Source organism: Hemitrygon akajei, unplaced genomic scaffold (genome assembly GCF_048418815.1).
Source record: "Hemitrygon akajei unplaced genomic scaffold, sHemAka1.3 Scf000048, whole genome shotgun sequence".
Taxonomy (NCBI): domain Eukaryota; kingdom Metazoa; phylum Chordata; class Chondrichthyes; order Myliobatiformes; family Dasyatidae; genus Hemitrygon; species Hemitrygon akajei.
Genome location: NW_027331934.1, coordinates 5,804,205 through 5,827,426, shown reverse-complemented (window position 1 = coordinate 5,827,426; position 23,222 = coordinate 5,804,205). Strand labels below are relative to the sequence as shown.

General features: G+C 44.4%; 1 protein-coding gene across 1 annotated transcript in view; it reads left to right on the top strand.

Annotated features, from left to right (window-relative positions):
• Positions 1-21,659: 21,659 nt before the first annotated feature.
• Positions 21,660-23,222, top strand: part of LOC140720938 (uncharacterized) — a 37,153-nt gene continuing 35,590 nt past the window's right edge. The window contains exon 1 of the mRNA XM_073035789.1: positions 21,660-21,801. The gene's annotated coding sequence lies outside the window, so the exon portion shown is untranslated. The remainder of the gene's footprint in view (positions 21,802-23,222) is intronic.

Sequence of the window (23,222 nt, the reverse complement as noted above, 5' to 3'; positions counted from 1 at the left end):
GATGCCTATTTAACCTCATTTTCCTTCCTGACTCTCACCCAGTTTCCTTTGTCCTGCCCCTTGGGTGTAACTCACCTCTCTTCATGTCATATCTATCACGCCCTCCAACTGCTGGATGATCTGGAATTCACCCATTTCAAGTTGCAGCTCATTGAAGTGCAGGGTTACAAGCTGCAGCTGGATGCACATCTTGTAGGTGAGGGCATCAGGGACACGGGAGGTCTCCCCTCCTTCCCTCCAATACTTCTCTAATTTGTAAAAAGCTCCCCTCTAATTTGTAATAACTACTGTGCAGATAAATCTTGTACTGTGCATTTTTTACCCAGTGACAAGATGTGCACAGTGAATTTTATATAGAGAGGCATTCATTCTAACAGCTGGCAAATCACTGTCAATAGGAACTTTGATCTCCTCTGGGTTTGATCCAGTTCATCTGCACTCTCACACAACCTATGTAGCAGGCCTGGAACGGGTAACAGAGGATTTTCTCACCAAAGCTTTTGCACATTGTCCATATGTGGTTTGCTTGCTAAACTATGCTTTAAAAAGTCAGATTTCCAAATATCACGCCACTTCTTCCCACTTGCAAATTCTCCAGTAACTTTTGCATCACCAAAATGCAAACAGGCATCCCCAGTTTCTGTACTCTACATAAATATTCCCCCTGAACCCTCCCCCAATGACTGATGGTGGTGAACTCAGTGATGGTAATGCCAATGAATATGAAGACAAGGGCAGTGTCTGTCTCATTTGAGTCTGGCACATTTGTGATGTTAAAGCTGCTTGTTGCCCAGGGCAAAGGTGCTTGATATTATTACGGACCGAGAGAGAATAGGACAAAACATGTTCTCACTGGTAGAAAAGTCCAGAGCAAGAGGAGGTAGAACAAGCAACACACACAAAATGCTGGAGGAACTCAGCAGGCCAGGCAGCATCTATGGAAAAGAGTACTAATGCTGAGTTCCTCCGGCATTTTGTGTGTTGCTTGGATTTCCAGCCGCTGCAGATTTTCTCTTGCTGCGGTTGGAGGCAGAACAAAGGTGATTTCCTCAACAGCTGATAGAAAGATTGTGTTCTCTTTTTCCGAGTTCATAATCCTTGCATTCAGATTGCTAGAGCTCAGCTCTGTCTGTGAGATCTATCTGCTCCCATTCCGATTAGCCGGAAGCTCCCCGGGGCCCGTATACGGATCTTGGGGCTGAGAGATAGGATAAAGACCTGGCCTGTGCCGAGTTTGCGGGCCACAGTCTCCGGTTCTCACAGCAATTGTCACTCAATTAGAGTCGAAAAAGCCCTTACCTTTCCGCTCCTCCCGACATTTTGTATACTGCGCGCATGCGTAATTATCAGAGCCGGCAGCAATCCTGACGCCTGCGCATTTGATCTGTGCTTCAAACGACAGCGAAATTTTAACCGCGGGGCTTTATGGGTAATCATGGTGCCATTAACAATTTCTTGCAAGCATCGGTTCCATGTCCATATCTCAGTTTTTTTGTGTGTGTAGAAAACTCAGCAGCTTTCTTAACGCACAAAGCGGCTCCCATAAACGATACACTCATTATCAACATGCATTTCGTGTATCTAATGCCAAAGTACAATCCTCTTACAAATGCAGATGTGAAACAAAAGAGATTCTGCAGTTGCTGGAAATACAGAGACACACACACACACACACACACAATACTGGAGGAACTCTGAAGTTCAGGCAGCAACTAAGCAGAGGAGTACACAGTCTAGATATGCTGAAGGGGCTCGGATTAAATGCTGCCCATTTATTCCTCTCCACATTTGCTGCCTGATCTGCTGATTACCTGCAATGTTTTGTAGAAATTAACCATTTTGTTTTTCAATTAACCAGTTTCCAAATGTTTCTCATCTTTCATTCATAGCCACATCCTGCTGGTCTGGTTCCTCTTCCTCCTCCTGCTCGTAACCTCCAGACCCCATCTCTTTCCAGAGCCCCAAAGCCCTGATTGGTGCTGGCAACTCTTTGGTTTCTGACTCTGCTCCACTGAAGATTCACTCACTAGTCTGCTGTCAAGCTTAAGAGGTGCATTGCAGGAACCCAGCTGTCTGAGGCACAGTCCTTTGAAATTGGTGAAAATGACACAAAATTTGAAAAAAGCAGGGAAAAAGGACTTTAACCACCTTAGTCCAGAGCTCCGGGGAAGGTCAAATACTCACTGAGCTCATCGTGTTAATTAGCCTGGGGGAAATCATGCAGGAAATTCATGCAGGTGTACAAGATGATGAGAGGCATTGATCGTGTGAAAAGTCAGAGGCTTTTTTCCCCCAGGGCTGAGATGGCTAACATGTGGGGGGCATAGTTAAGGTGCTTGGAAGTAGTTCAAGGGAGATGTCAGAGATATAATTTTTTATACAGAGAGTGGTGGGTGTGTGGACTGCACTGCCAGCGACGGTGGTACAGACGGGTACAATTGAGCCTCTCAAGAGAACCTTAGATAGGTACACGGAGCTTAGAAAAATAGAGGGTTCTGTCGTAGGATAATTCTAGGCATTTTCTAGAGTTGGTTACTGTGGGCCGAAGGACCTGTAATTTGCTGCAGGTTTCTCTGATTCTGGGAATTCAAGGGAAATCTCTTCTCCCACGGAGTGGTGACAAGTTGCAACAGGGAGAGTGAGAGATAACTTTTAAAATACTGATATGGAACAGAAACCTGGGCAGAGAGCAGATGGACCGAGTGGCCTCTCTAGTGTACATTGTGAGTTTGGCAGTGACAGTAAGTACCTGCGACGTGGGATTTGATACAGAATTGATTTATCTTTCACAGATCCACAATATTAAACGTCAGTGGGGCGCTGTCTTCTCCTGCATCTCTAACTCCACATTCAAGGATCGGTGGCATTCAAACGCTGGTAAAGGCAACACGTACAACACACTGGAGGAACTCAGCAGGTCGGGCAGCATCCATGAGAACGTTGTGTAGAGGGGGTTTCTTATTAGTATAAGGGGGTTTCTTCTTTGTGAGGGTTTATTTTTTTTTGTTACTGCGTATGTTAATCAAATGGCTTCTTAGTTTTGTTAAAAGTAGGAATCCTTCTTTGTTGCAAGAGAGTGCTGGAAGTTTGTTTGAGTTAAATTTACTGATAACGGGAATTGTATTCATTTGTTAACCAATTGGAATTAATGTTATTCTCTCCTCTGAGTCTGTAAGCTACTGTTGGCGGGCTTTTGGGGAGATCGCCGCGAGGGGGTGAGAGAGAGGGAGAGGACGCGATGCTGTAAACTGGGTGAGGAACGGACCCCGAGTGGGGGTCCGAGGCCAGGATGTTCGGCGAGGAGAGAAGACGAAAATAGATGTGCTTGGTTGATCACTTCGGGTGGTCCTGAGCTACGAGTCGAGGAGTTCGGAGGAGATCAAATGGTGGCCAGAAGACTTTGTTAATTGAGCCCCAACGGTTGTACACGAAGTGGTTTGGAATTTGATAAGTCTTGGCGCCTTTTCTTTATTTTATTTTCCTTTATATATATATTGTATCATTATTAATCACATAGTTCTAGTAATATCTATAAAGTGTTATCATTTGATCGCATATGGTGTACTGTCTATTATTATTATTAAACCCAGAGTTTCGAGCTGCTTGTGAGGACTTGTGTAATAGCCACGGGCCGGTACCGAATTCAAACGAGAGCCGGTGGTGGTACGGCCTGGGGCAAGTATCTGAGGGTGAGACCCTCTTAGTGGACGCTCCGAAATACCACGAGGGAGGGAAGTTGACCGCTGAAGACACCTCGGTGAGAGAGAGAGGTCGCGGCGACTGGGCCCCTACAGGCGAGGAAGACGTAGGCAGCGTGTGTGTGGATTATATTGCGCTGAAGAGGCGCACTGTCAGTGACCAGAATACGGCCCTGAGGGCCGAAGAGGCGATGGCCTGTCTGAGTGGTGCGAAGTGGTTTAAGGTGCTGGATCTGTGGAGTGGATTTTGCCAGATGCCGATGAGTGAGGCCGACAAGGAAAAGACGGCCGTTATAGGTCCCCTAGGATTCTTCCGGTACGAAAAGATGCCACAGGGCATATCCGGAGCCCTTGCAACCTTCCCGCGGGGCATGTGGAAGACCATGGGGAATGTGGGGGTGTCTGGAGTTTTGGCGTATGTGGATGTTCTCCTGGTATTTGGATTTGCCTCGGGAGAATCTGAAGCGAGACTGTTGCAGGAGCGACTGAGAACTAAAGAGCTAAAGCTTTCTCTGGACACGTGTCAGGTCTGGCGAAGGTCGCAGCTCGTGAGTGACTGTCTCTACGGAATCAAGTTTGATGTGGAGATGGAGAGGCCGAATTCTCAGCAGAAACCGGAGAAAGTGATCCGGAATCAGTTGGAAGACCAAGAAAGTTATCTGATTAAGAGTAACAGCAAACCGAGAGACCGGAGAGGGGAGTTTGAGGAGGTGAAGCAATTGCGGACAGATCTTGGAAGAGGGAAGCGGAAGTTTGAAGGGAACCTGATGATGACCATCGACAGTCCAAATGAAATGGAAACCCTGAAGGTTGACCGAGAAGAAAGTCATCAGGAAGGAAAAGCTGGAGATAAATGCAGTGAATACAGAATTGTTGAGACTGTGGCGGGAGTTGGAGGAGCCAGAGGGGAAGCTGATGTCTCGATTGCGGGAGGCTGAAGAGGCTGGGGGAGCAGTACAGGCCACGTGCTTCCGTTTGGAGAAGATCAAACAGCAGCTACCGATCGCAGAAGTGAGGAAGAATACGGATTCGAAGGATGATGCGCTGAATGTGTGGTACATGCTGCCTTTTGCTAAATTCTCCTCGATTGAGGAAGAGACCTTTTGGCCCTTCTACCACTGAGTCAGGTGTAGTGGGGAGGTTTAGCCGTGTACAGCAGGGGGCTCAGAGTTGCAAGGGGTTATGAGTGAGAGATTGAGAGAGTTGGCAAGCGGACCCGAGGTATCCCCGGTTGTGTCCGAGCCCGGAGGGTTTTGCTGAAGGGGTACGGAGATCTCGGAGGGTTAAGGAACTCCCAGATAAGTTGACCTATGTAGCGCCTGAGGAACAGGGCGTGAGGTCTACTGTTTGGGGAGCAATATCACAGTTTGTGCCTGGGTTAGGGTTTGTATTGGCAGGAAGAGTTGGGGAGTTATTTAGAAGTCATGAGGACATGACTTTTATTTGGTGGGGGGAGAGTGTAAAGAGCGTTTCTTCTTTGTTACTCCGTCTGTTAATCAAAATGGCTTCTTTGTCTTGTTAAAAGTAAGAATGCTTCTTTGTTATAAAAGAGTGCTGGAAGCTTGTTTAGGTTAAAATTTACTGATAACGAGAATTGCATTCATTTGTTAACCAATTGGGATTAATGTTATTCTCTCTTCTGGGTCTGTAAGCTAGTTTTGGCGGGCTTTTGGGGAGTCGGCCCGAGGGGATGAGGGAGAGAGGACGCGATGCTGTAAGCTGGGTGACGGAACCGAGGCCAGGTTGTAGATGTACATCTGTACAAAAATGACAGGAAGAATATAAATGGACCGTGAGCAATGGCTACAACCGCGACAGCGCAGGGATCTACCTGCAAATTGACTGTGATTGTGCAGGTAGCTCATTGCATTAGTTTCCATTCAATAGTACCGATTACAGAAACAACATACCATCTCGATTTCAGACAAAACCTAGGTTCAGCAGCAGATTCTATTGGTGCCAGATATTGTTACAATCAGAAACCATTTCTGCCCAATCAATTCTAAGTGCTGACTATCGACAGCGCAATGCGACAGATTATGTGAATACAGGACAGGGCCTTTCTGTGAAGTTTCTGTCCATATTCCACTTCAATCGACCGCTTAAACGTCGAAGTTTTGCAATTCCCGCGATGTGCTCTTCGGTGAGATTAAGGAATGTTTCAGTGTCGTCAGGGACAGTGAATATGGAGGACAGAAACAGGTATAACGGGAGGTCTGAAATTATTTATTTATAAGTCAATTTGCCAGATATTTAAAATATCCATTTTAGTAATGCAGCGAATAATGTTCCATGTTTGCCGGAGCATAGAGAGCAGGTGTTACTGTGGTTAAAGTAATGGAGAGCCCCGTCTGTTTACCTATGTCAGTAACCGAGGGATATACTGTGCCCATGACTGAAAGCAGGTTCCTCAAAGTCGTTCTGCACAGCAGCCGCTTCATGTGACGTCACCGCCGACTGTGCGGTGAAGCTCCTGAAGTTTTGAGTGGTAGTTATGTCTCTCAGAATGCAGAATTCTGAGCAGCTCCAGTGTGACCACGAAGTTAATGTTACCATCCGCAGCCGCTTGCCATACTACAATTACCTATCATGGAGCATGAGAGTCTGTGGAACGCTCTGCTACAGTCTGCGGTGGAGGAAAAGTCTTGCTTACATCTCAAGCGCAAGTCTATCGTTTCCTGATCGGTCAGGGCATCAAAGGATATAGTGTGAAGACAGGTGTATGGGGTTGTGTGGAATTCGGGATCAGCCATGAACTGGCGGAGCAGACTCGATGGGCTGAATGGCCCAATTCTGACATTTCGTCTTCTGATCTTATGGTCCTCTGGAGCTAGAACTGGAATATGGAGAGTCCTTCATATCCCTCCCGTCCATGTGTATTTGGTATTAGATTAATAAATCGGGAAGATGGGGAGTTAGAATCTCTGCTGAAATTAGAGAAAACACGTTCGACAATTTACTCCCACTCAACAGGAACAAATGTTGGCAATTATTTTCTCAGTGACTCTAGAACTAAAGGAGTCTATTCACGTTCATTATTTAACACAAACATTAAGAGATTATTGCCATACCATCCGGGCAACTGCTGTCGCAAGAAACCCCCTCCTCCGCGGTAAACAGCGTGTTTTATTTCACAAGCAGGGGTTGTTGACCCCACCCAACCGGAATCATTTGTGGAATTTGTCTCCCTGAAAGTCCACGAGACAAAATGACCATAAGGCATCGGTGCAGAGTCAGCCCATCAGATCCATCGAGTCTGCGCCGCCATTTCATCATGACTGATTCCGTTTCCGTCTGAGCGCCAGTCTCCTGCCTTCTCCGTTCATGCCCTGACCAATCAAGAGACGATCAAACTCTTCCTTAAATATACATAAAGATTTAGCCTCCGCAGCAGCCTGTAATAAAGAATTCCACACATTCACCGCTTCCTGGCAAAATAAATGCCTTCCAGAAGGACGCCTCTCCATTGTGAGGTTGTGTCCTCTCGTCTCAGACTCTCCCACCAGAGGAAACATCCTCTCCACATCCACTCCGTCAAACTCTTCAGTCAGGCTTCAATGACATCACCTCTTATCCTTCTGAAATCCAGTGAATACAGGTCCAGAGTCAAACACTTTTCATACGACAAGCCGTTCAATCGCCGAATCGTTTTCGTCACCTACGTCTGAACTCCTTCCAGGTTCACAGCACTTTTTCTAAGGTAATGGCCTGAACTGCTGACAGTGCGGCCTCACCAGTGCTTTACAAAGTCCCAACAGGACATCTTTGCTTTTATATTCTATTCCTCTTGAAATGAATGCTAATATTGCACCTGCCTTCCTCACCACGGACTCACCCGGAAAACTCACCTTTAGGGAATCCTACACAAGGACTCCCAAGTGCATTGGCGCCCTCGTGTTTTTTCGTAATTTCCCTCCGTTTCGAAAAACTCAATCCTTCCACTTCTTCAACCAAAGTGCAGTACATTTGTGGACACTGTATTCCAACAGCCACTTCTTTGTCCATTCTCCTAATCTGGCTGTCTGTCCCCCTGTACCTCCTCAACTTCCTCAAAACTACCTGTCCCTCCACCCTTCTTCATCTCACCTGAAACTTTTCAACAAGGTAATCAGTTACATCATCCAAATTCTGGCGTACAACGCAAAAAGAAGCAGTCCCAACACCTGTCCCTGTGGAACATCACTAGCCCTCGCCAGCTAACCAGAACAGGCTCGATTTATTCCCGCTCTTTGCCGCCTGCCAATCAGCCACTGATTTATCTATGCCAGAATCTTTCCTGTAATACCACGAGTTCGTAACTCGTTAAGCAGCCTCACTATAGGAAGGATGTGGAAGCATTCAAAAGAGTACAGAGGAGATTTACCAGGATGCTGCCTGTTTTAGAGCGTATGGATGATGATCAGAGATTAAGGGAGCTAGTGCTTTACTCTTTGGAAAGAAGGAGGATGAGAGGAGACATGATAGATGAAGAGATCAATACTCCCCAATGCCATTCGGCTTTACAATTCAACCGCCAGGAGTAAGACATGTTAAAGTGCCGGGGTTAGGACTCAATGTATTTAAGTAAACTACTTAAGAACTTTTTAAAAAGCTATTATTAATGCTTTTTGAGAGAGTGATTTTAGATGCATATCATATTTTTACTGACTTAAGTATTCTATATAATTAGTTTTGCTACAATAAGTGTATGGGACATTGGAAAAAATGTTGAATTTCCCCATGGGGATGAATAAAGTATCTATCTATCTATCTATCTATCTATCTATCTACAAGATATTAAGAGGAATAGATAGAGTGGATAGCCAGCGCCTCTCCCCCAGAGCAGCACTGCTCAGTACAAGAGGACATGGCTTTAAGGTAAGGGGAGGGAAGTTCAAGGGGGATATTAGAGGAAGGTTTTTCACTCAGAGAGTGGTTGGTGCGTGGAATGCACTGCCTGAGTCAGTGGTGGAGGCAGATACACTAGTGAAGTTTAAGAGATTACTAGACAGGTATATGGCGGAATTTAAGGTGGGGTGTTATATGGGAGGCAGGGTTTGAGGGTCAGCACAACATTCTGGGCCGAAAGGCCTGTAATGTGCTGTACTATTCTATGTTTTATGTATGGAATCTTGTCAAAGGCCTTCTGAAAATCCGAGTACACAGTTTCGATCGATTCTCCTTTGCCTCTCCTGCTTGTTATTTCTTCAGGTAATTCCAACAGATTAATCAGTCGAGATTGTCCTTTGAGGAAACCATGCTGACGACGGCTTATCTTATCATGTGATTCCAAGTACCGTCAGAGCTACTTAATAATAGACTCCAACACCTTTCCAACCCGAGATCAGCCTAACTGGCCTACAATTTCCTTTCTTCTGACTCTTTCCCTTCTGGAAGAGTGGAGTAACACATGCAAATTTCCAGTTCTTTCCAGAACGCAGTGCTTCTTGAATGATCATTACTAATGCTTCCACAATCTCTTCAGACACCTCTTTCAGTATCCTGGGATCTACACCATCTGAATCCAGGTGACTTATCTTCCTTCAGACCTTTTAGTTCCCCAACAACCTTCGCTCTAATGATGGTAACTTCACACACTTCATGAACCATGACACCCGGAAATTCCACCATATTGCTCGTGTCGTCCACAGTGAAGACTGATGCAAAACACTCAATCAGTTCGTCCGCCATTTCCTTTCCCCATTACTATCTCTCCAGCGTCTTTTCCCAGTGTCCGACACCGAGTCTCACATTTTGCTTCCGACTGTATGTTTCGAAAGAAACTTGTGATGTCCTCTTGGTATGGCGCTTATTCCAAAGGGCCAAATGATTTAACACGGGAAAGAGTGATGGGCTGATCCAAAATGGGAACCATGGAGGGAGTGAGGCACGAACTTCAGTAAAAAAATTTTGTCAGAATGTTGTCTGGGAGGGAGAGATGCATTCACTGAAAATGTTCACCTGTGTTAAAATGCCCGAAGGGATGGTATAACGACCTGATTGACAATTAGCGAAGGAGTGAGCCGCGGATTGAAAATGGCCACCTGTGATGAAATGCACTGACCTCTTCAGGCTGTAGACCGGGGAAGGTGTCTTCAATGGATTTCTGTGCCAACTGGAGGCGAGGTTTAAAGGTGCGAGTTGGTTAGCGTCAATCAAGACCATCTTCTACAGGGGACATGGAGAGCGGGAGAGGGTGATGGGAAGAGATTGGGGAAGAGAGTGGGGAAAGCGAAGTGTAGAAGAGGAGGAAAGATGAGTGAAACCATCATCACCCCTGTGTGCTCCATCTCCACTTACCCTTGACATTTCTGTCCCTCTCTCCACCAGTCTTTCCACCCACTCTGCACTCTCTCAACCCCCTCGCTCTCCGCCCACACTCTCGCCTCTAGCTCTGCACCGCTCCGTCAGCACCCCCCTCACCACCACTGTACTCTCCTCTGCACATCCTTTGTCCTTCATTCCCCTTTCCCCCAGTCTATCCCTCTCTTCCCATCCCTCCGCTCCATTAACCCTACCTGTAATCCTCATAATTTGTATAATCTCTATCAAATGTCCCGGAAATCTACATTCCAAGGAATAAAGTCCTAACCTATTCAATCTTTCCTTATATCGTAGGTCCTCCAATCGCGGCATCATCCTTGTAAATTTTCAATGTATTCTTACAAACCTATTTACATATTTCATGCAGTTAAGTGACCAAAACTGCAGACAATACTCTACATTAGGCCTCACCAACTTCAACATAACATCCCATCTCCTGCACCCAGTACATGAAGTCCAATGCGTCAAAACATTTCCTTACGACCCTATCCACATAGGACGCCATTTCCAACGTATTGTGACCTTGTATTCCCCGAACCCATTGTTGTACACACTCATCAGTGTCCTACTTTTAATCTGTAAACCCTAGCCTCCTGGTTCCTACCGAAGGTCCATTTGCTATTTATCCAGCTGATCCAAATCCCTCTGCAAGATATGATGGCCTCCTTCGCTGTCCAATATACACTCACTTGGTGTACATACAGAAACTTGGTTAAGTACACGGATGGGAGGGCATGATCTGACGGATTTACAGTTCGACACAGTGATCGGGAGCAGTGCGTGGAAACGCAATACCCCCAACCCCCGCCTCACCCCACAACACCCCCTACCCCACCCCAGCGTCGGGTTGCAGAACCGGGGCCACGTACGGTAAAACTGTCGCTGTGGGATCCCGAGACGAGGGCCACAATCTCAACCACGACTAACATATTCGCCACTGTGGATAAATAACTGGTTAGTTTAATCATTCTGACCAGACGCACCGCCTCTCACTCATCCATGACTCCTCACTGCCGCTCCCGTTCACAGTGGACTCCCTCTTCCCTTCCAAATCGCTTCACTCTCCTCGCCACCCAAAACACTGAACCCTCCTTTCTATGAACCCGGTCAGTTTACCACACCTTCCACACTGCACTCATTTACGCTGCAAACTCGTCTCCCCCTCTCCTTTCTCTTGACGCCATTTTCACTCACCTCACCTTCCTCGCCACCCCTATGGCTCACCCGCACCACCTCGGTATCCTGCACACCCATCCTTCCTCACCCCTTTCTGTAGCCCACCACGCCGCCTCTCCCCCCCCCCACCAATTCCACCTTTCCATCCCAGTCTCCGTAAAAAAAAACCCTCCCACTCCCTTTCTTTTAGCCCTCTATCCCATTCTCTCTACCTCGCTCTCCTCACTCTCCAGCTCTCTCCCCTTGGTCCAACCATCTCTAAATCCCCCTCTCTATATCCCCCGTGACTGTCCACTCTCAACATCATACATTGCCAGGTGTGATGATGCGGCCGTCACTGAATCGTCGCTGAAGGATGATTGCAGTTGGGAGCTGAATGCCCAAGGTTACAGGTTATACAAGAGGGATAGGAAGGCAGGCAGAGTGGGTAGTGCGGCTCTACTGGTAAAGTTAGGGTGATGTTACAGAGGACCGGAAGATGTTGAATCCTTGTGGATTGAGTTAAGAAACAGCAAGTGTAAAAAGACGCTGATGACAGTTATATAGAGGCCTCTAACAGTGGCTGGGAGGTGGACCACAGGTAACAACAGGTAATAGAAAAGGCGAGTCAAAAGGGCAATGTTATGGCAGTCATGGGACATGTTAACATGAAGGTCAACTGGGAAAATCAAGTCAGTAATGGATCTCAAGGGAATGAGTTTGTTGAATGCCCGAGGGATAGCCTTTCAGAGCAGTTTGTCGTTGAGCCTACTGCGGAATCAGCTGTACTGGATTGGGTGCTATACAATGAACGGGAGGCGATTAAGGAGCTTAAAGTAGAAGAACCTTTGGAAAAGGTGATCACAACACGAGTGCGAGCAACTAAAATCATTAGAAGGGAAAAGATGAAATATGAAAGCAAGCTAACAAATAATATCAAAGTGGAATATAAAAGTTTTTCCCCAAGTGTATATTAAAAAATAAAAGAGAAATTGGAGTGGATCAAGGACCGCTAGAAAACGAGGCAGGAGAAATAATAACCGGGTACAATGAGATGGCTGATGAAACTAATTGAGTATTTTGCATCAGTCTTCACTGTGGAAGACACTAACAACACGCCTGATATTGTGGTGTGGGAAGGAAGAGAAGTGGGTGCAGTTACTATTACAAGAGAGAAGGTGCTCAAAATACTGAAAGACCTAAAGGTACACAAGTCACCGTGACCAGAAGAACTGCACAATGGGGTGCTGAAAGCGGTAGCGTTATTGATTCTGCTGGCATTAGAAATTATCTTGCGATAATCGTTAGACTCCAGCATGGTGTCGGAGGACTGGAAAATTACAGATGCCACTCCACTCTTTAAGAAAGGAGGAAGGCAGCAGAAGGGCAACTATAGACCAGTTAGCCTGACCTCAGTTGTTGGGAAGATGTTAGAATCAATTGTTAAGAGTGAGATGATGCAGTACCTGGTGACACAGGACAAGATAATACAAAGTCAGCATGGTTTCCTTCAGGGAAAATCCTGCCTGACGACTCTTTCGGAATTCTCGAAGGAGATTACAAGTAGATTAGATAAAGGTGATGAATTGGATGCTGTACATTTGGAACTCCAGAAGCCCTTTGACCAGGTGCACACACATGAACTGCTTACCAAGTGAAGAGCCCATAGTATTACAGGAAATTCACTAAAATGGTTAGAACATTGGCTGATTGGTAGGACGTACGGAGTTAAAATAAAAGGACCCTTTTCTGGTTGTTTGCCAGTCACTAGTTCCGCAGGGGTCAGTAATGGGACCGCTTCTTTTTATGCTTTATATTAATGAATTAGATAATGAAATAGATTGTTTTGTTGCCAAGTTTTCAGATGATGCGAAGGTTGGTGGAGGGGCAACAGTGTTGAGGAAGCAGGTAGGATGAAGAAGGACTTAGATTAGGAGAATGGGGAAGAAAGTGGCAAATGAAGTACAATGTGGGAAAATGCAGGGTCATGCAACTTGGTAGCAGAAACAAATGTGCGGACTATTTTTTAAACTGGGAGAAATTCCAGGAAACTAAGATGCAGGGGGAGATGGGAGTCCTTGTGCAGAACACCTTGAAGGTTATCTTACAGGCTCAGTCGGTGGTGAGGAAGACAAATGCCGTGTTAGCATTCATTTCAAGAGGTCTAGCATACAAGAGCAAGGATGTGATGCTGAGGCCTTATAAGGCACTGGTGCGGCCTCACCTTGAGTATTTTGAACAGTTTTGAGACCGTCATCTTAGAAAAGATGTGCTGCCATTGGAGAGGGTCCAGAGGGAGTTCACAAGGATGATTCCAGGAATGAAAGGGTTATCACACGAGGAGCGTTACATGGCTCTGGGTCTGTACTCGCTGGAATTCAGAAGGATGAGGGGGAATGTTCGAATGTTGAAAGGCTTGGACAGAGTGGGTGTGGAAAGGATGCTTTCCATCGTGGGACAGTCTAGGACAAGAGAGCACAGCCTCAGGATAGAGGGGCGCCCTTTCAAAACAGATCCGGAAAAATTTCCCTACCCAAAGTATGTTGAATGTGTGGAATTCGTTGCCACATGCAGCGGTGGTGGCCAGATCATTGGGTATGTTTAAGGCAGAGATTGACAAGTTCTTGATTAGACATGACAATGAACATTACGGGGAGAAGAGCGGGAACTGGGATTGAGGAGGAGGGGAAAAGGTTTAGTCATGTTTCAATGGCGGAGCAGACTCGATAGGCCAGATGTCCTCATTCTACTCCCATGTCTTATGGTCTCTCTTTCACCTCCTCTCTTTTCCCCACCATCTCTCCACACACTCACTTTCATCTGCAGCTACCCTTTCTCCACTTTCCACACACAACTTCCTCAACACCTCACTCTCCTCCCATTCCTCAGCAATGGAGGGAGGTAGCGTTCTACCTCTACCTCCACCTTCATAAAGATCACTTAACAAGTCAGTAGCTCTGTAATCGCGAACGCTGCAGATTCCAGATTCTCGGTAATGTTCGTTATATTGAGGAAATCACTGTTGGGATCGCCACGGGCTGGTTTATGTATGTTGCAAGGGAGGGGGGGTGCTAGTAGTGGATCCAAATGCAAGACACAGACACTGAAGTACTGGGAGCAGGGCTAAGATTATCCAGAATGCAAGGGAAGTCAGGAGGAAAGGATGCTGGACATGGATACAGGCCCTGGACGAGACAAGCACACCGAGCCTGGGCTAGGACTCAGACTGTGAAAGCAGGACCTGGATGAGTAACTTGGAACTAGATGTCTGGACTAGGACTCCGAACCAGAGACTGGACAGGGACCCGGAACATGGGTCTTGACTCGGGCTCGGAACCCGGATCCAGTCGAGGACTCGGGACTAGGAACAGACTAGACACAAGATAACACTGGGATCACAGGGACGTGGCTTGGACTAGACCAGGATCTTGGACGTGGCTAGGGCTGGACGAGGAATCTCAAGCACCAGGCTGGGCGAGGTACTCCTGGGCTCAGTGAGGCACCAGAACTGGATGAGGACACGAAGCTCAGACTTGGACGGGGCTGGAACACGGCGCCCTGACTTGATCTTGGAACACAGAGCCTTGGTGTTGGAATACAGGGTCACAAAGCCGCTATCCCTCCATGGGAACAGGTCTGAGAGCCGGGGTTCTACACAGAACACAGAAGCAGGACCCCTCCTTGGGAACAGGACTTAGGGCCGGGGATCTATGCAGAGTCAGGACCCCTCCTAAGGCCGGGTCTCTTTCCTTGACGGACACTAAACACAGGGGCACAAAGAGACAGATCCAAACTCAGTAATAGATACATCCATATCTTGGCATGGCGAGGCTCCAGTCTCACTCCGGCGGTTGAACTTGACGGCGATACAGGCAAGGACACAGGCGAGGTTACAGGCAAGGTAGCAGGCGAAGGAAACTGACGAAGGTTAGTGCCAAAATAACTGTTTCTTTAAAAACTTTTTTTTTATTGAGTTTTCAGATAATTACAGAAAGAAGAAAAAAAATACTCTTCCCCCTCCCCTTAGCTCCTCCCCCCTATCATCCCAATAGAAAAAGAAAGAAAGTAAGAAAGAAAGAAAGAAAGGAAGGAAGAAAGAGAAAGAAAGAAAGAGTGCCTGGATATCGGAAGATCCCCACATGCTTCACGGAGTTCGTAATAACTTTAGTATATATATATTTCTTTCTTTCCCCAAATAGCCAATTATTTTATCTTCAGAGCACCTATATATTTAATCCGGTCTTTTGTAAATAAGGGCACCAAATGTTCAAAAATGTTTCATATTTATCTCTTAGATTATAAGTAATTTTTTCAAGTGGAATACAGCTGGAAATTTCATTCTTCCAACGATCTATACTTATGTATGCATCCGATTTCCAAGTAAATGCAATAGCCTTTTTGGCTACTGCCATTCCATTTTCATAAATTCTTTCTGATATTTATTCAATTTGGGTTTCGATTTTATCCCTTCAATATCGCCTAATAAAAATAATATTGGATTATGTGGAAGTTGTGTTCCAATAATTTGGTCCAATAAAACTCTTAAATTTGTTCAAAAAGGTTGAATTTTAGAACAAGACCAAGTAGAATGTAAAAAAGTACCAATTTCTTGGTTACATTGGAAACACTGATCAGATAAATTCGGGTTTAATTTATTTATTTTTTGTGGTGTAATATATAATTGATGTAACAAATTATATTGCACTAATCTTAACCGGACATTTATTGTATTTGTCATACTATCAAAACATAGTCTTGACCAAGTTGTTTCTTCAATTTTAATATTCAAGTCACTTTCCCATTTTTGTCTTGACTTATGGACTCCTTGTTTAAATGCCTGTTTTTGAATCAAGCTATACATACAAGAAATAAATTTTTTAGTTTTTCCTTTTTGAATTAAAGTTTCTATTTTATTTAGATTTCGGCAATAACATTGTTTGACCTAATTTTTCTCTTAAATAAGCCCTTAATTTGAAGTAACAAAAAAGAGTGTTGTTTGATACTTTATATTTATTCCTTAATTGATCAAATGACATTAATATACCTCCTTCAAAACAATCTCCTATATATCTAATCCCTTTTTGAAAGCAATTATATAAAAGTTGATCATCGATTGTAAAAGGAATAAGTCTATCTTGAATTAAAGATCTCTTTGCTAATAAAGATTTCTTTGTCTCATCATCAACATTTATCTTATTCCATTAGTCAATCAAATGTTTTAATATAGGTGTAACGTTCTCGCTCGGGTGTGAAGTAACGCCGAGGTAAACGTCGAGATAAACCAGAATCAATGCAAACGAGACCGCAGTAAGATTAACCATTTACTGTTCACTCTTCACATTAACGCATGGTGAAAACTGTTGAAAAACAATACAAGATTGGTACAGTGTTTGTTCCCTTCTAAATATCACATTTACATTGTGAATACTTGCAAAGGTAAAACTACAATAACTACATTACATTAAAGTGCAGCATACAGTCAGAATCTAGCTGCTCCCTTGGCTGCTTTAGATACACTTCAATACAAACTATCCCGACTCTTTAACTGACGAAAAGGTAAACCTTACCGACCGTCGTTACTTTTAACAGAATCGGCGTTAACATTTTAACTCAAAATACCGATTATCTAATGACTTACAGCGTTGCTTTCACTGTGTCTTTGGTGCATAGAGAGACCCTAGTCAGCGTTATGGTCGCACATGTGAGTGACCCCCGCCCTTGCGTGAATCTCAAACCGGTAATTCCCCACAAGACGCGGCGAACCCGGATGTGACGTCATCGCAGCCGCGATGTATTACAGACAAATCAATTGACTTAAACAATCCTAACTTTAACTAAAAAAATGCTAACAAATTACTATGCGAAAATATTATAAACTAAATAACTGCCATAAAGGCAGCACAATAGGAGATTATTTCTTTTCCCGTATCCATTTAGATTCCCATTTATATATAAAATCTTCTGGTGTATTTTCTCCTATTTTATCTAGTTCTATTCTAATCCATGCCGGTCTATCTTTCTCAAAAAAAGATGCAATAAATCTAAGTTGATTTGCATTATAATAATTCTTAAAATTTGGAAGTTGTAACCCTCCTAGATCAAGTTGTCATGTCAATTTTTCCAACGATATTCTTGACATCTTACCTTTCCAAAGAAACTTCCTCACATATTTATTTAACTCTTGAAAAAATTTCTGGGGTAATTGTATTGGTAGTGATTGAAATAAGTATTGTAGTCTAGGGAATATATTCATTTTTACGGTATTTACTCTACCTACTAATGTTATTGGTAATATCATCCATTTATCAAGATCTTCTTGAATTTTTTTCAATAATGGTAAGTAATTTAATTTGTATAAGTTCTTTATATCATTATCAACTCTTATACCTAAATATTTTATACCATTTGCCGGCCATCTAAATTGAGTTATTAATCGACATTGACTATAATCTCCTTTAGTAAGAGGTAAAATTTCACTTTTATCCCAATTTATTTTGTAACCTGATATTTTCCCATATTCTTCAAATCTATAGGATAATTTACGCAACGAGTGCAATGGGTTTGTTAAATAAAGCAGAACATCATCAGCAAATAAGATAATCTTGTATTCTTCCTGATTAACTCTGAAACCCTTAATATCTGGGTCCATTCTAATTAATTCAGCTAATGGTTCTATCGCCAACACAAATAAAGCCGGTGATAATGGACAACCTTGCCCTTGTTAACTGAAATGGTGTTGAAATTTGACCATTTGTCACTACTTTAGAGATATTATGAACTAGGTGAAAGATGACATAAGGTCCTTGCATGGCAGTTAAAAACAGACCAGACTTCTAAAACGATAAATGCAATTCGAACAAGAGTAAATAAAATTACTTATAACCCTTTAGAAATTAATGAAACTTTCAAGAATTTTTATTCTGAATTGTATCAATCAGAATCACAAAATGATAATGTCAAGATAGAAAGGTTTTTATCACAAATAACACTTCCAAAATTAAATACGGAAGAACAGAAGGGATTAGATATGCTTTTTACATTAAAAGAGGTTGAAGAAGCTCTGGGATCATTTCAAAGCAATAAATCTCCAGGAGAAGATGGTTTTCCACCTGAATTTTATAAAAAGTTTAAAGATTTATTAATTCCTCCTTTTGTGGAGTTAATACATCAAGCGTAAAGAACTCATAAACTTCCAGAATCTTTTTTGACAGCTATTTTAATAGTATTGCCAAAGAAAGATAGAGATATTTTAAAGCCAACATCATATAGACCTATTTCTTTGTTAAACACTGATTATAAAATAATAGCAAAAATCTTATCCAACAGACTATCTAAATACTTACCAAAATTAATACATATGGATCAAACAGGATTTATTAAAAATAGACAATCGGCAGATAATGTAACTCGGTTATTTAGTATAATTCATTTGGCTCAAAAGAGGGAGGAAATGAGTGCGGCAGTTGCTTTAGATGCAGAAAAAGCATTTGATAGATTGAATGGGATTTTTTATTTAAGGTATTGGAAAAATATGGATTAGGGGTATCTTTTATAAAATGGATTAAAATAACTGTTGAGATAAGCTGCCGAACTAACTGCCAATGATTCAGAAGTGCGGGAACAGGAAGAAAGGAGAGAACGGTCCAGCAGATTGAAGCTGAATCCCGAAACAATTTATGGAGCCAGCCCAAAACGAGAATCAGGTGCCTCAATTAAGGCAGCAACTGGACCCAGGGAAAACAGGAAATCCCGGAATGAGGATCGATGAACCGGACCGTGAACCGGAATGCGGATTTCACGGACCGGACCATGACACTCACTCCAGTACAATCGCATGTTTACTGTAATTTTTTCTCAGTTAATCTGAGAGGGGGTAAGTTCAAAGAAGATGCGAGAGGCAAGTTTATTCACACAGAGATTGGTGGGTGTCTGGAATGCCTGGGCTGATGGTAGAGGCAGATATATTAGAGACTTTTAAGAGACGCTGAGACAGGCACATAAATGTGAAGAACATGGAGGGAGATGGACATTGTGCAGGCACAAGGAATCAGTTTAGTGGCCATTTGGTCGCTAATTTATTTGGTTGAGCTCAACATGATGGGCCGAACTTTGTTGACGTACTTTGTTACGTCAGCAATATTTCAATGTTATTTTCAGTTCGGTGCGTTGTTTTACTGTATCGAGCTGCAGAAATCCTTTCAGCATTTTGTCCAACTTTGCCAACTCATTCCTGATTCCCACATCACCCTCTGGGACTGGGAGCCTTTCCCCATCACCAGGTCTGAGGAAAAGCGGGGAATCCTCTGTCACGGTTTCCTTCTCTGTGAGTTCTGTGATTTCCTGTAAACATGGAAGGTGTTGAATGACGGACTGAGTGAAGGAGAATGGAGAAGACATTATCTGCTCAATGATGAGACGTTCCAGTGACTTTGATCACAGGAACAGTCACTGGGCAGCCTGTACACCCATTCTGTAAATTACTGGTTTCGGTAATTAGCAGCAAAGCACATGACTGTGGAAATTACAAATCAGAATATTATTAGAGTCACAGAGCCCAGCCGCACTGGAACAGGCTTTTCAGCCCTTCTAGTCAATACGGACCCGTTTTTGTTTTTACTGCCAACAACCTGCATACACTTCCCATCCATGTCCTCACCCAAATTTCTCTTTAGTGTCTAACTCGAACCCACATCCACCACTTCCACTGGCAGCTCATTCCACACTAGCACCAACCTCTGAGTGAAGAATCCCCCTTCAGATTCCCCAAAAATATTTCACCTTTCACCCTGAAATATCAAGTGTGACAGTGGGAATGTGTGTATTGAACCGGAGGAAAAAGCAGAGGTACTTAATCAATACTTTAATTCAGTATTCACTATGGAAAAGGATCTTAGTGATTGTACTGATGACTTGCAGCAGACTGAAAAGCTTGAGCATGGAGATATTAAGAAAGAGGATGTGCTGCAGCTTTTGGAAAGCATCAATTTGGATAAGTCACTATGGATATGAACATTTGGAGAGGTATAATGTGATTAGTAATAGTCAGCATGACTTTGTGAAGGACAGTTCGTGCCTTACGAGCCCGATTGAATTTTTTGATGATGTGACTAAACACATTGATGAAGAAAGAGCAGTAGATGTAGTGTATATGGATTTCAGCAAGGCATTTGATAAGGTAAACCATGTAAGGCTTATTGAGAAAGTAAGGAGGCATAGGATCCAAGGGGACATTGCTTTGTGGATCCAGAACTGGCTTGCCCTCTGAAGGCAAAGAGTGGTTGTAGATGGGTCATATTCTGCATGGAGGCCGGTGACCAGTGGAGTGCCTCAGGGATCTGTTCTGGGACCCTTATTCTTTGTGTTCTTTATAAATGACCTGGATGAGGAAGTGGAGGGATGGGTTGGTAAGTTTGCTGATGACACAAAGGTTGGATGTTTTGTGGATAGTGTGGATGGCTGTCAGAGTTTACAGCGGGACATTGATAGCATGCAGAATAGGGCTGAGAAGTGGCAGATGGAGTTCAGCCCAGATAAGTGTGGTGGTTTATTTTGGTAGGTCAAATATGATGGCAGTGAAAATGTCGGGACTGAGATGAGGGGAAATGTCTCCACGCCGAGGGTGGTGAATGTCTGTAAATCCCCACCACCGAGGGCGGTGATGACTCGGTGATCGTCTTCACATAAAACAGAGGCTGGCAGATTTGTGGCGACCCAAGGGATCGAGAAAATGAGGATCGGCAAAAGCATGTGGCTGAGATGGGAGAGTAGCCTCCATCTTGCTGATGGGTAAAGGGGCCGAATGGCCTCCTGTTGTTTCTCACTTAATGTTTCAGTGTTCCTGTCCAGTGAGGCCAGAGGTATGTGAATAGAAACGAGTGTTTATAAACATAGACTGATTTAAATGACAAACACGAGGAAATTTGCAGATGCTGGAAATTCAAGCAACACACACAAAATGCCGGTGGAACGCAGCAGGTTAGGCAGCATCTATAGGGAGAAGCGCTGTCCACGTTTCGGAACGTTTCAGGACTGTCGAAGGGTCTCGGCCCGAAGCGTCGACAGTGCTTCTCCCTATAGATGATGCCTGACCTGCTGCGTGCCACCAGCATGTTGTGTGTGTTGACTGATTTAAACGAAACCTGCTCATTTTCTGTGTGGGTCTGAATTGTGTGTCGGGATGGGAAGTGAATCGAAACTATAACTCTGAGAACTCTGTGACCTGGGGCTGGAGGGAAAGTGATCGAGGAAGATATGGAAGGAAAATCTAAATACGTATGGAAATGATATAGGGAAATAATGAAATAATTTGGGAAATGCGGCAGTGGGTAGGGCAGTATGTGAAGGGCGAGGAACAGTCACCGGTCACATGGGAGACCCTCCAGCGTCACGTGATCATGTTTTACTGCAGATAGGCAGCATTTGCGGGGTTGTTTCCGTGGCCCCGCCCACCGCCTGTGCCGCATGAAGCACAGTGCGCATGCTCACATGCCCGAGCAAGGCAGTGATGTTTTTTTCGTTCTTTGTGCAAGTGGGTCAGCGCTGGGTCCGGGTTCGGGATCAGGATCCGGAGGGGGTCCTCGCCCCCTTGGACGGCGAGCCGGAGACGGATTATTCTCTGCGAGGCAACACCAACAATTTCCCTTCGGTGAGTATTGAAACCGGTCCCGAGCGGGGAGGTCTGACGGTGAGCAGTGACTTAACTTTCCCGAACTCAAACAAAAGAAAATCTGCAGTTGCTGGAAATTCGAGCAACGCGCACAAAATGTTGGAGGAACTCAGCAGTCCGGGCAGAATCTAGGGGAAGAATACAGTCGACATTACCGGCCGAAACCCTTCGGCAGGACTGGAGAATAAAAGATGGGGGTGGGGAGGGAAGAGAGAAACACAGGGTGATCGGTGAAACCTGAAGGGGGAGGGGATGAACTTTCCCGAACTGGCGGCCTCGCCTCGCTTCCTTCACAGAATCTGCCGGGATCGGTCCGGGTTGTGAGACCTTCACACCGAACCGTCTGAGATGAGCCGCCGCTCAGCCCCTGTTGTTCTGGTCCTATTAGCAGGATGAAGTAAAACATGTTTCTATCTTGTTACTGACAAAGAATTGTACAATTTGTGTTCCGTGTGTTATCTGAATGTACTTGCCTGTGATGCTGCCACAAGTCAGTGTTTCTTTGTCCCTGTACCTTCCCGTTCTTGTGCACTTGGCAATAAATTCAACAGGACCTGAGAAATCTCAGTGAGATTTGATTAGTGATGATCATCTTGGCAGCTCGGTAGGTCGAATGTATGCGACAGTACACTGTTAAATGCAAAACCCTGAACAGTGTTAATGATCAGAGGGATCTTAGACTCCAAGTTCATCGCTCCCTGAAAGAGACTGCACAGATTGATCGGGTGGTTAAGAAGGCAAATGGCAAGGTTGTCTTTATTAGTTGAAGCATTGAGTTCAAAAGTCGGGAAGTTGTGCTGCAGCTTTATAAAACTAGTTAGACCACATCTGGAGTGTTTCATACAGTTCTGTTCGCCCCCATTCTCGGAAGGATATCGGGGCTTTGGAGTGGGCGCAGAAAAGGTTTACCAGGATATTGCCTGGATTAGAGGGCCTGAGCTATAACAGGAGGTTGGACAAACTTGTGTTGTTTTTCCGGAGCTGTGCCGGCTGGGGCGAGACTGGATAGACGTTTATAAGATTACCAGAGGATTAGAAGCCATGTCTCAGAAAGGCAGCGTCCATTATCAAGGACCTCCAGCACCCAGGGCATGTGGTTTTCTCAATGTTACCAGCAGGTAAGGAGGTACAGAAGTCTGAAGGCTCACACTCAGTGATTCAGGAACAGTTTCTTCCCCTCTGCCATCCGATTGCTAAATGGATATTGAACCCTTGAACACTACCTCACATTTAAAATATATAGTATTTCTGTTTGTTGCACGATTTTTAATTTATTCACAGTGTTACGTACCCCGTAACTGGGTGTCTGACCAGCAGAGAAAGAAGAATACATTGGAGTCTGGTGGTACCAAACTAAAGGTGTTTATTAGTAAACTACACAATACACTATCAAAAATGCA